General features: G+C 45.8%; 1 protein-coding gene across 8 annotated transcripts in view; it reads left to right on the forward strand.

Moving 5' to 3' along the window:
* The first annotated feature begins 11,483 nt into the window (after window positions 1–11,483).
* Window positions 11,484–13,859, forward strand: part of LOC129836388 (C-terminal-binding protein 2) — a 107,282-nt gene continuing 104,906 nt past the window's right edge. For all 8 annotated transcript variants that reach the window (XR_008756653.1, XR_008756654.1, XM_055902476.1 and 5 more), the window contains exon 1: window positions 11,484–11,793. The gene's annotated coding sequence lies outside the window, so the exon portion shown is untranslated. The remainder of the gene's footprint in view (window positions 11,794–13,859) is intronic.

Raw genomic sequence — 13,859 nt, forward strand, 5'->3', positions numbered from 1 at the left:
AAGCTTTTAAGCTGGCTGGCTTCCTTTGAAAAACTCAGAGAGACAATTATCTTATTTCAAATTAAATGTAACTTGCTTTCAAAAACAATTTAACTGCAATTTTCTACATTGTTATTATATCCTCTCTCATCTGGTTCTCCATTCACAGAACCTCTGCTCTTTAGAAGTCAGCATTGTGGGAAATCATAGTGAAGTAATAGGATACCCTCACTTTAAACAGCACTTGTCCTGTTCCAACACATATTTATCTACTGTAATACAGTCGTAAAGAGACTGGATCTCTCATTAAGGAGTAAACTGAACTCTCACACTCCTGTCAAAAGCTTAAATATTGAAACCCAGTCAGAGTTTCGGAGCATGAACATGTTGCTGTTTTGGGAGAGGGGCTATGGAAGCGGCACATTTGGCAAGAAAACAAAAGAGAGAAACATGTGGGAAGGAGGAGGATGTGTCGGTATTCTCTTAGAAGGCTCTTTGAAAGTGTCAGAGTAGTTTTCACGCAGTAGACACCATGACATGAAACCAATCATGGAAACAAGGTGTCGTAAGCGTGCATTTCTCACCAGATAGTGCAGTTTAAATGAGAATGTTGAGAGATGTGGATTGAGTATTAATATCAGACTGTAGGGTTTAGACTCTAATGAGCACCTTCAAAGCAAAAGATAAATATGATGCACACACGTACATAACAGACGGACGCACAGACACACACACACACACAGAAACACACACACGAGCACACATTCACATGCATATGTGTAGGTGGTACTTTTATAGTTTGTATACTGTTCAACTTTTGAATCTGAATGATTCCCCATGAGTTAATCCTCGTGATATTGCATGTGTGTGTGGGTGTTTGTGTGTGAGGGGCTGTAATGTGCTGCTGAAGGCGAATTAGGTTAAGGCAGAGTTTTACCCAATCTCATAAGTAAAGTAAAACATAAAGGTAACTCCCTCATCGTTCTTGTTTAATTAGAAGTGGGGAGAGATACATGGGAAAATGGGTATACCAGATCTGACTGCCCTCAGAAATGATTGATTATGTTGATGTAGCTACAGTACTTATAAGCAGAGACTAGGAATGAGATTGAGAAAGAGGACGTTTTATGAACTTTAATGTTCTTCTGAAATCAGTAGTGTATATGGGAGAGAATGAATAGACTGCAGGCTTCACTTTTTTTGTGTGTGAAAAAAGAGAGAAGGAGAGGATAATACAATGAAAGCTGGAGAGGGAGCCTTGGTCTGAGGTAAAATATTCATTCAAATGACGTAAAGTGTGGAGCAGAATAAGAATAACCTGTCTTTAAAGATTAGCATAACCCTTGAAGGTGTTATTGTATCCCCATAACCAAGTCAGGACTTCGAAAGTCATAAAATATCTCTCCCTCTCTGTGAGTTAAGTCCCTCAAATGCACTACCACAATCATGAGCCGCCCATTCGCTCTCCCAGTTGGAGAATTGTTTTGCATTTTAAAAAGGTCAAACACTCAGATATCTGCCATGAGGAAAGAAAAAGGGAGACAACCTTGTAATCCGTAGAAATATGCAGTCGCATACTACAGATCCTGTGGGTAGGGCTTAGCGTTCTGGTGAATGGTGTGTTTACCTTGCTCTGTCAAATGATGACAGATGCAGCACGTTGGTGTAAATCTTTGTCAACAACAATTCATCTTTCTTTTCTTCTTCTTCTTCTTTACACGTGGCTGTTCGCAACTCAACACCTGTTTCCCCAAAGCAACTCTAACTGATAAAGATAGGAATAGATATGCTAACATATCAGATGTTGGAGAAAGAGCTTTTGACCACCAAATGGTTTGTTTTTATTTGGGTGTTTGTGCATACATTGTGCTTGCGTGTGTGCATCGTCCGTGTGTGTGTGTGTGTGTGCTTCAGTGCCTTGGAACTAATCTAAACATCCCTGCTGTGTTTCTCAGTGAGTGTATCAGTACAACGATCATGACTAGTTCATTGATTTCACAACATTGTCCCTGCATCGATCTTGGTCTCCTAGAGTTAAGGAGGTCTGTGTAAAAGAGAGAGAGAAAGAGCACTTATTATATTATTCTACTCACATCACCAGCAAAATACTGTATTACCTACTGTAGGCCCTATAGTAAACAACAAAGCACACAATGGTTATGAGACATGATAAACAGCCTCATATTCCACATATAAGGCTGTTTATGGGGTGTGAAACAATATGAAACTGTAACAGTCCTGACCTATTTATGTTAGTTTTTATGTGTTTATGGTCAGGGCATGTGTTTTGGGTGGGCAGTCTATGTTACCTGTTTCTATGTTGGTTTCGGTTTGCCTGGTATGGCTCTTGATTAGAGGCAGGTGGTTTGCATTTTCCTCTAATCAAGAGTCATATTTAGGTAGGGCATTATCACTGTGTGTTTGTGGGTGATTGTCTCCTGTGTCTGTGTTATGTCTTACACCATACGGGATTGTTTCGGTTGTTCGTTTCGTTTTCGGTTTATGTAGTCTGTTCCTGTGTCAGCGTGCTTCGTGTATATGTAAGTTCGGTTGTTCAGGTCTGTCTACATCGTTTTGTTATTTTGTTAGTTATATCCAGTTAGTTCGTTTTCGTCTTTGTCTATTTTGTGTATTTAATAAATCATTATGTGTTCAAACTTCGCTGCGCCTTGGTTCCCTCAATACTCCTCCTTTTCCGAAAATGGAGAGGAGGAGGAACGCCTTAACAGAATCACCCACCAACCCAGAGCCAAGCAGCGGAGTCAAAGGAGAAAGGGACAGGAAAAGAAGGAGCAATGGACATGGGACGATGTTTTGGACGGAAAGGGTTGCTACACTTGGGAGGAGATCCTGGCTGGGAGGGATCGCCTCCCATGGGAACAGCTGGAGGCACTGAGGAGAGCGGAGGCTACCGGAGAGAGGAACCGGAGCTATGAGGGAACGCGTCTGGCACGGAAGCCGAAAAAGCCCGTGAGTAACTCCCAAAAATTTCTTGGGGGGGGGCTAAAGGGTAGTGGGCCAAGGGCAGGTAGGAGACCTGCGCCCACTTCCCAGGCTTACCGTGGAGAGCGGGAGTACGGGCAGGCGCCGTGTTACGCAGTAGAGCGCACGGTGTCTCCTGTACGAGTGCATAGCCCGGTGCGGGTTATTCCACCTCCCCGCACTGGGAGGGCTAGATTGGGTATTGAGCCAGGTGTCATGAGGCCGGCTCAACGCGTCTGGTCTCCAGTGCGTCTCCTCGGGCCGGCATACATGGCACCTGCCTTACGCATGGTTTCCCCGGTTCGCCTACATAGCCCGGTGCGGGTTATTCCACCTCCCCGCACTGGTCGGGCAACCGGGAGCATTCAACCAGGTAAGGTCGGGCAGGCTCAATGCTCAAGAGAGCCAGTACGCCTCCACGGTCCGGTATTTCCGGCACCACCTCCCCGCCCCAGCCTAGTATCTACAGTGTCTACACTACGCACTAGGCTACCAGTGCGTATCCTGAGCCCTGTTCCTCCTCCACGCACTCTCCCTGTAGTGCGTGTATCTAGCCCGGTGCCTCCAGTTCCGGCCCCACGCACTAAGCTACCAGTGCGTCTCCAGAGCCCTGTACACACTGTATATTCTCCCCCTACTAATCCTGATGTGCTTGTCCTCAGGCCGGCGTCACCAGTGCCGGTACCACGCATCAGGGATAGAGTAGGCTCTGAGAATACAGTGTGCCCTGTCCCTGCTCCCCGCACTAGTAGGAAGGTGCTTGTCATTAGCACGGTGCCTCCAGTTCCGGCACCACGCACCAGGTCTACAGTGCGCCATATCCGGCCAGAGCCATCCGTCTCCCCAGCGCCATCTGAGCCATCCGTCTCCCCAGCGCCATCTGAGCCATCCGTCTCCCCAGCGCCATCTGAGCCATCCGTCTCCCCAGCGCCATCTGAGTCATCCGTCTGCCAGGAGCCTGCAAAGCCGCCCGTCTGCCATGAGCCTGCAAAGCCGCCCGTCTGCCATGAGCCTACAGAGCCATCCGCCAGACAGGAGCCGCTAGAGCCATCAGCCAGACAGGAGCCGCTAGAGCCGTCAGCCAGACAGGATCTGCCAGAGCCGCCAACCAGACAGGATCTGCCAGAGCCGCCAACCAGACAGGATCTGCCAGAGCCGCCAACTGAGAGCCATGAGCAGCCAGAGCCGTCAGAGAGCCATGAGCAGCCAGAGCCGTCAAAGAGCCATGAGCAGCCAGAGCCGTCAAAGAGCCATGAGCAGCCAGAGCCGTCAGTGAGCCATGAGCAGCCAGAGCCGTCAGAGAGCCATGAGCAGCCAGAGCCGTCAGAGCGCCATGAGCGTCGAGAGCCGTCAGCCTGCCATGAGCGTCGAGAGCCGTCAGCCTGCCATGAGCGTCGAGAGCCGTCAGCCTGCCATGAGCGTCGAGAGCCGTCAGCCTGCCATGAGCGTCGAGAGCCGTCAGCCTGCCATGAGCGTCAAGAGCCGTCAGCCTGCCATGAGCGTAGAGAGCCGTCAGCCAGCATGGACCTGCCAGAGCCGTCCAAACAGGACCTGCCAGAGTCCTTCAGCCGGGATCTGCCCCTTGTCCCGGTGTTGCCCCTTGTCCCGGTGCTGCCCCTTGTCCCGGTGCTGCCCCTTGTCCCGGTGCTGCCCCTTGTCCCAGTGATGGTCCTTATCCTGGTGCTGCCCCTTGTTCTGGTGCTGCCCCTTGTCCCGGTGCTACCCCTTGTCCCGGTGCTGCCCCTTGTCCTGGTGCTAGCTGTTTATTTAGGGGAAGGTAGTGTTAGGGTGGGCATTAGAAGGGGTAGAAAGAAGAGGGGAGTGACTATGGTGGTACGGGGACAGCGTCCTGAACCGGAACCACCACCGTGGTCAACTGCCCACCCGGACCCCCCCCTGGACTTTGTGCTGGTGCGCCCGGCGTTCGCACCTTGGGGGGGGGGTACTGTAACAGTCCTGACCTATTTATGTTAGTTTTTATGTGTTTATGGTCAGGGCATGTGTTTTGGGTGGGCAGTCTATGTTACCTGTTTCTATGTTGGTTTCGGTTTGCCTGGTATGGCTCTTGATTAGAGGCAGGTGGTTTGCATTTTCCTCTAATCAAGAGTCATATTTAGGTAGGGCATTATCACTGTGTGTTTGTGGGTGATTGTCTCCTGTGTCTGTGTTATGTCTTACACCATACGGGATTGTTTCGGTTGTTCGTTTCGTTTTCGGTTTATGTAGTCTGTTCCTGTGTCAGCGTGCTTCGTGTATATGTAAGTTCGGTTGTTCAGGTCTGTCTACATCGTTTTGTTATTTTGTTAGTTATATCCAGTTAGTTCGTTTTCGTCTTTGTCTATTTTGTGTATTTAATAAATCATTATGTGTTCAAACTTCGCTGCGCCTTGGTTCCCTCAATACTCCTCCTTTTCCGAAAATGGAGAGGAGGAGGAACGCCTTAACAGAAACAATAATTGATCTGATTTTGAATATTTATTCTAGTTTTCATTTTAGCTCATGGGATTTTTAAGTCAATTGCTGGTGTTTTTTTCTCTTAATGTATTGTTTTTCTCTTAATGCATCATCCTTGTGCGAAATTATGGTAAGTACACACCGTTAAAGTTAAGTGCATTGTTACACCCAAAACTAGTGGCAACTGAGCTGCTACCAGTCTGAAGGAGACGAAACCTTAACTTTGATGCAGTATTGAAACACATAATCCTGAGATGTTTTGAAACATGACATGGTTATTGTTACACCGTATAATCAAGTGTTGTGAAACACCTTGCCAGAGACTGGGAGCACTACCGGAAAAGGTTGAAAACACTATTATGGTGTTTTGAATCCTGTTTAGTTCAGAATTAGATCACTTCTTCTGGAGTATGTTTAACATTGGTTTATGTATCTGATCATTTGCCAGTTTATGTAACGTTCGTCGTTGGGAGAAAGAGAGGAGGACCAAGGTGCAGTGTGGTAAGTATTCATTATGCCTTTTAATGAAAACGAATACTCGAACAAAACAACAAAACTAACGATAAACGAGAATGACACGAAACGAAACAGTCCTGTCTGGTGATATACACAAAGACAGAAAATAAACATCCACCAAACACAGGTGGAAAAAGGCTACCTAAGTATGATTCTCAATCAGAGACAACTAACGACACCTGCCTCTGATTGAGAATCCTACCAGGCCAAACGAAAAAAACAACATGGAAAAACGAACATAGATAACCCACCCAACTCACGCCCTGACCATACTAAAACAAAGAAATAACAAAAGAACTAAGGTCAGAACGTGACAGTACCAACCCCCCCCCCCCCCCCCCCCCCCCCCAAGGTGCGGACTCCGGCCGCAAAACCTGAACCTGTAGGGGAGGGTCTGGGCGGGCATCTGTCCGCGGTGGCGGCTCTGGCGCGGGACGTGGACCTCAATCCACCATAGTCGTAGTCCGCTTCAGTGGCGTCTTTAGAGCGGCGATCCTCGCCACCGACCTTGGACTGGGGACCCTAATAAATGGCCCCACTGGACTGAGGGGCGCCTCTGGACTGAGGGGCAGCTCCGGACTGAAAGGCTGCTCCGGACTGAAGGGCAGCTCCTGGCTGACGGACGGCTCCGGCGGCTCCTGGCTGACGGACGGCTCCTGGCTGACGGACGGCTCCGGGGGCTCAGGACAGACGGGCGGCTCATGGGGCTCAGGACAGACGGGCGTTTCAGGGAGCACAGGACAGACGGGCGGCTCAGGACAGACGGGCGGCTCAGGACAGACGAGCGGCTCAGGACAGACGGGCGGCTCAGGACAGACGGACGGCTCAGGACAGACGGGCGGCGCTGGACAGGAGGGCGGCTCAGGACAGACGGGAGCACCTGGAGTAAGGAAACGGAGAGACAGCCTGGTGCGTGGGGCTGCCACCTAAGGTATGGTACGTGGAGGAGGTACCGGATAGACCGGACCGTGGAGGCTCACTGGAGGTCTCGAGCACCGAACCTGCCCAACCCTACCTGGCTGAATGCTCCCCGTAGCCAGGCCAGTGCAGCGAGGTGGAATAGCCCGCACTGGGCTGTGCTGGCGAACCGGGGACACCATGCGTAGGGCTGGTGCCATGTACCCCGGCCCGAGGAGGCGCACTGGAGACCAGATGCGCTGAGCTGGCTTCATGGCACCTCGCTCGATGCCCACTCTAGCCCGGGCCGATACGAGGCACTGCTATGTACCGCACCGGGCTATGCCTGTGCACCGGGGACACCGTGCGCCTCACGGCATAACACGGTGCCTGCCCGGTCCCTCTCTCTCCACGGTAAGCACGGGGAGCTGGCTCAGATCTCCTACCTGACTTAGCCACACTCCCCGTGTGCCTCCTGGGGCTGCCTCTCTGTCTTCCAGCCGCGCTTTCGTGCTGCTTCCTCATACCACCGCCTCTCGGCTTTAGCTGCCTCCAGCTCTTCCCGAGGGCGGCGATATTTTCCAGCCTGTGCCCAGGGTCCTTCTCCGTCCAGAATCTCCTCCCAAGTCCAGGAGTCCTGCGATCGCTGCTGCTGCCCGTTACCACACTGCTTGGTCCTTTGTTGGTGGGTGTTTCTGTAACGTTTGTCGTTGGGAGAAAGAGAGGACGACCAAGGTGCAGTGTGGTAAGTATTCATTATGCCTTTTAATGAAAACGAATACTCGAACAAAACAACAAAACTAACGATAAACGAGAATGACACGAAACGAAACAGTCCTGTCTGGTGACATACACAAAGACAGAAAATAAACACCTACGAAACACAGGTGGAAAAAGGCTACCTAAGTATGATTCTCAATGAGAGACAACTAACGACACCTGCCTCTGATTGAGAATCATACCAGGCCAAATGGAAAAAAACAACATAGAAAAACGAACATAGATAACCCACCCAACTCATGCCCTGACCATACTAAAACAAAGAAATAACAAAAGAACTAAGGTCAGAACGTGACAGTTTAACCCATTTTGTCAGGCATTGTTGAGCACAGTGCTCAAACCACAAGTAGTGACTAGAGGTTTTACATTAAGCACTGCAGGATAACATTTTAAAATGTGGGAACGGGTTGTCTCATCATTAAACTTTATTTTGTCTGACTGTTTTGATATATGTTCATCATGATCCATTAGGCTTACACCTATAATAATTTAGTCTAAATGTTGAATTACCCATAATCCTCTGAAAACAGATCCACGTGTCAAGATAGGAAGGAGATTAAAACCAGACTTCCAATGTGTTCAATCACAAAATGTTCTCTATCTTTGTTATCCCAAAAAAGAATACATTTGAGCAGCATATTAAGTTGGATTTATTTTTATTTTATTTTGTAAAATGAAATGAACAAATCACTGAAACAACTTGCATTCATTTTATTAACAATATGTTTTTTTTTTGTTTTTTTTTAATCAATTTCAATTCACCACATAATACTTTTCTACAGTGTGGCTGTGTGGTTGAGTGTGTACAATTCCAATGAAATTCCAATTAAATGTACCATCTTACTGCCCCAGAAGTCAGAGTTCAATTCCCACTCCCACTTTCACTCCTTCTCTGTCTCCTCCTGTTTGTAATCTGAATTACAAATAAATAAAGCATTGGAAAATTAAGTTGAAATTCCACAAAAAATATTCTCCATATGCCCTTATCATCAATCAATATTTAGGCTACAAACCATTAGCATTTCTTAACAATTTGATTGTATGAGAGATACAGTCTGACAAAAATAAATAATTATTTTGTTTTGATGCAGCCTTTTACATGCACTAAAATCCCCAAAAGTGTTTTCACAACACTCTCTTAAAAACACCAATATTCAGTTGGAAGAACCGCTGGGTGTTTCAGAGTGCTTCTGTTTTGAAACACTTTTTGTGTATCAGAACACTTACATTGGGTTTACATTCATTCACCCTCCAAACACCAGATCTCAGGCTAGATGCACTACTTTTCATGGTTTCATTATACAATCATGGCATTTTGAGTCTTTCTATTTTTACATTGCAGTCTATGGAATGCTAGCATATTCTAACCACACCAAATTTAAATAATCAAACTGCTTAAAATGCTTCTATTTAACAACTCCTTTAATTAAAAGAAGATGGTAATAATGAATCATTGTGACATGCATTGTAAATTAACTTAGGCACACATTTATTACATATTTAATCATGTATGTCACATGCCATCCTTTTATAAAGTGCTACATTATTGCAGATTCATCATCAGTTTTTCTCATTTAGGTGTGGCAATAGAACCTATAGACTTGGGCTCAATTCTTGAACTAATTATCATTATGTTGAACTTGCTTTTGACCAAAGCACCAAGCATCTCCCCTCCCCTCTTTATCCCTCTTTGGGCTCCTGAATGGAGCAGCGGTCTACGGCACTGCATCCCAGTGCTTGAGGTGTCACTACAGACACACTGGTTCAGATCCAGGCTGTATCACCACCGCCCGTGCACGATTGGCCCAGCGTTGTCTGGGTTTGGCCAGGGTAGGCCATCATTGTAAATAAGTATTTGTTCTTAACTGACTTGCCTAGTTAAATTTTAAAAAGTCATACCTGTGCCTCCTCCTTTCAATACAAACATAATTATGCTCTGTCTCCCCTTGAGACAGCTCTGCTGTTGGTTTTGTCAACCTAAATGTTTGGGATGTTTCCCAGACAGACAGACACACAGGCAGCAGTGCACAGCAGTGGTGTGCAGCACAGAGGGACAGACAGACAGACTCAGGGCCTACACACCTAAAGGGTAAATACACAATTAGCAGCATCACCACACTCCATGACTAATTAGACAGGACAGGCAGCAGCTGTTAAAGGTCCAGTGCAGCCATTTTGATTTAACCTTTATTTTACTAGGCAAGTCAGTTAATTAGAACCAATTCTTATTTACAATGACAGCATAGGAACAGTGGGTTAACTGCCTTGTTCAGGGGCAGAACAACAGATTTTTACCTTGTCAGTTCAGGGATTTGATCTAGCAACCTTTCAGTTACTGGCCAAACGCTCTAACCACTAGGCTACCTGCCGCCCCAGGTAGACTTTTTTATCTCAATATCAAATCATTTCTGAGTAACAATTAGGTATCTCACTATGATTGTTTTGAATTAAAATTGTAAAAATAAATAAAAAATAGCTTAGCAAAGAGCTATTTCTCAAGAAAGAATGTTGCTGTGGTTGTATAATTCCAACCTCATAGTGTGGAAATTAAACAAAGGCAAATCACATTTTTGACTGCACTGGCCCTTTAAGGCAGGAAGGGGGTGGGGGGTTGTTCCTATTTCTCTCTGTGACTCTCGCTCTTGCTCTCTGCAGAAACATTGTAGCTGAGTGATGTGTAAAGTATATGATGATGTCAGAGACAAATGCTGTTCAAGCATTGATTGTTTTCATTTGTATCAATTTTACATTTCCTTTTCACCTTTCTTAAATGTTAAAGGGAAATGTTATGCTAATAATGTACTAGAACACCGTAATGTGCATTAACCAATGGGCCTACAACTGCTCTCTGTCATGAAGTCACGACACTACTGAAATTCACAGTGGTTAAAATGTTCACAGGTCTTGCTCTGCTCTTATTTCCCTTGTTAACCCCTTAAATTCCCTCCATTATTGGCAGGACTGATTCCTTGCTGCCTCTGGGGTTGGTCAGGGTATGTCTTGGTGCTGCTGTCAAGGAGGGAAACTAATTTGAGCTCACTGTATTTCACAAATGTAAGTGGACCAAAGTCCCTCCCTGATCATGCCCTCCACCATCCGTGCCATATTTTACATTTCAGTCATTTATCCAGAGCGACTTACATGAGCAATTAGGGTTAAGTGCCTTGCTCAAGGGCACATCGGCAGTTTTTTCACCTAGTCGGCTCAGGGATTCAAACAAGTGAACGTTCAGTTACTAAACCAACGCTCTTAACCGCTTGGTTTCATTGCAAATGTTCTAGAATTCTATTTCAATACAGAAAGTGTCAGTCCAAAGAAATGGACAGGAAACTGTACAGATTGCATGTTTAAAACATGACATGGACATGACTGCGGCTGCAGTGGATTCCCTACAAGTTCCCGGCAATGAGTGGAGCAGCGAGCTGTCTCTCTCTCACACACATACAAACACCACAGTTGAGGTGCAGACCATGCAGATGACTAAACACCATTGCTGGGGTGGCATAAAAGAGAGAAAGGAGAGAGTAGTGAGTCTTCCATGGGTTCTAGTGTAAAACCAAATAAATGTCTGTAGGGATGCAGACATGTCCATACTAGCCCCTCACATAGAATCAAGGTTTAGGGCCAATGAGTATGACATCATCAAACAGATTTAGAGCATTGTCTTTATAGCTATTTGACAAAATATGTTCAAATTTGTTAGAAATGTATCCATCCTTATCTGATGATAGGTGACCCATCTGATCTGTGTGTGTGTGTGGGGGGGTGGGGTGGGGGTGGGGGGGGGAGGGGGCGCATGTGGGGAGCCATTGGTTTGTATGGGCAAAAGCCCCGCCTCATTCAAAATTCGAGAAAAAAAGAAAAGAAACTGATACACACCTCTCTCAGTTCTTGCAGGAGGGAAATAATAGGAAGGAGTGTGCACGCATATAAACGGTGTCGCAATCTCAAGCATAGGCTATTTTAAAGGAAAAGGCTACTTTCTCTCAACAATCAAGATTAGGAATCAATTATTTATGCGACTGAGATTGGTCCCGTTGCTCTAGGATTAAGTTTTTGTTGCATCTAAAGGTGGATCATTAGCCTAATTAATATCCAACATAGGAAGCGATATTTTAAAGCGTATGATGATATTTTCGGACGCCTAAAGCCACCGCTTGAACTCTCAATAAACATCTAATCGAGGTAGGAAGAAATATAATTTTCTAATGATTTCGAAAACCTCTGTTGTGCCACTGGTGTAGTTTTGAAAGCAATCTTTGACGCTCGTCGGTGCCCATGTGTCTCTGCGCCATCAAGAACGGGCGGGACGAGGGAGGGAATTGTGGGCTATTCCGAGGACATCTTTGTGATAAGGAAAAACAATAGAGTGGTGAAGGCATAATGATATAATTTCCATCTCTCATACCAACAAAACAACCGTCTTTGGAACTCTTCAAAAAGATTGAATAGAAAAATAGATGAATAAGAGGACAGAAGAATAATTCTATTTGAACTGGAAGTGCTAATTTCAACACGTTGAGGAAGTCTATTTTAGACATTTCACATTATAGCATTGGATAGAAAAGAGTAATTTAGATTTAAAAAGTTAAATATCTCTAACCATTTCAGTAGATTATGAAAACAGATCAGTATAATAAAACCATGCCACCATGCAGCACTTTGCTTTATTAACTTGAGGTTTACAAGTGTAGTCTCTCCCTCCCACCCTTTACTTTTATTAACTTGAGGTTTACAAGTGTAGTCTCTCCCTCCCACCCTTTACTTTTATTAACTTGAGGTTTACAAGTGTAGTCTCTCCCTCCCACTCTTTGTTTTATTGCTTGCATCTACAGCACATCACAGATGGAAGCAGGTGGGGTGAATTTAGAGGGCCAAATCACTTATGCCAAGTCCCCTGGATTCAGTTTTTGTCATTGATTTTACTAAAGTATTCCACATAATCACTGAAAACCAATAATGTGCGTAATTCAGACTCCTCATACAGTGATTACTGTGGTATAGGTGCAAACCATCATGAGCTTTATTGGACTCTCCAGTCCCCCTACTTCACTATCTGGCATTATCATGTTAAAGGACCTGGCAGGGATTGGTATGAAAAGATAACCCTTTTTCCCCATTTGAGGCTCAAGTGGAAGGAAGGTCCTTGGGAGAGGGTTCTTTTGTCTGGGCGTGGAAGGGGTCGAAGGGGTGGGGACTGTGGCTGTATGCAGATGTGCTGCTGGCAACGGACATCTGCTCTCCCCTGTGGGCATTGTCATGAAGTTTGTTGGTGCTGGCCTGTGGTGAAAAGGCCCTGTCAGTAACGCCTTAATACCCCCGCTGCCCTCTCCTCTCAAGGGGAAACACTGGGATGAACAGACCTCTGTTCCCTTGCCCTATTTAAGTATTTTCTGGGTTGGTCTAGAGTGGGAATGTTTGGATTTCAAGGTTGCTAAATTTGCCTGTTCATTTAGGTTTCTTCCTTTCTCTATCCTACATATTCCTACTAGGATTATTTGTGTGCTTAACCGAGAGTCTCTCCTCCCCCCATACCCTCTGTTTCACCCCTCCCTACCTCTATCCATCTTCCCTGTTGGGGGTTGAACTTCCCCTCACGTATCCCTGGCCTTTATGTATTCAGATATGAAAAGAGTGTTTTCCCCCTCCAGGCAGACGCATCACACACGGAATCACAATGTACATGGCAGCTCATATCAGGGCGTTTGATTTTTCCCAGACGGCAGGAAAATGCAAACCAGCACTTTAATATTTATTTCATCCCGGTGCATCCCAGAGTTGTGCAAGAAGGGTATCCAGGGAGTCGCTCTGTTGGAACTGATTCTCAGGTGGATGTGAATGTGTATTGCACAAACTTAAGTAGAGAAGGTCTAGCGCATGATTTGCCAATGGTGGATAGGGATTTATTGGTAGAAACCTATGAGTGCCAGTGTGCTACTTTTTCATGTAAAATGAAGGCTGTTTTTATTGGATAACAGTATTTTGACTAAATGGTGATTATACAGTTGCATGTAGATGCATATTAACAATCACATGTATCAAGACACATTCCCAGTGGATCAACCTAAAACACACCTAAAAATAGGTGTGTGACACACAAAACATGTCTGGACATGGTGGTTCTGAACGTAATGATCTTCTTGAAGAACACTTGGTGTCTGAATAGAGGGCACCTTGTTCACAGCACATGTTGTAATCAGATGTCATAACTGATCGTTGGACATGTATTGTAACTGGTATGACAGTGTTAT

The sequence above is a fragment of the Salvelinus fontinalis genome, chromosome 37 (assembly GCF_029448725.1).
Source record: "Salvelinus fontinalis isolate EN_2023a chromosome 37, ASM2944872v1, whole genome shotgun sequence".
NCBI lineage: Eukaryota > Metazoa > Chordata > Actinopteri > Salmoniformes > Salmonidae > Salvelinus > Salvelinus fontinalis.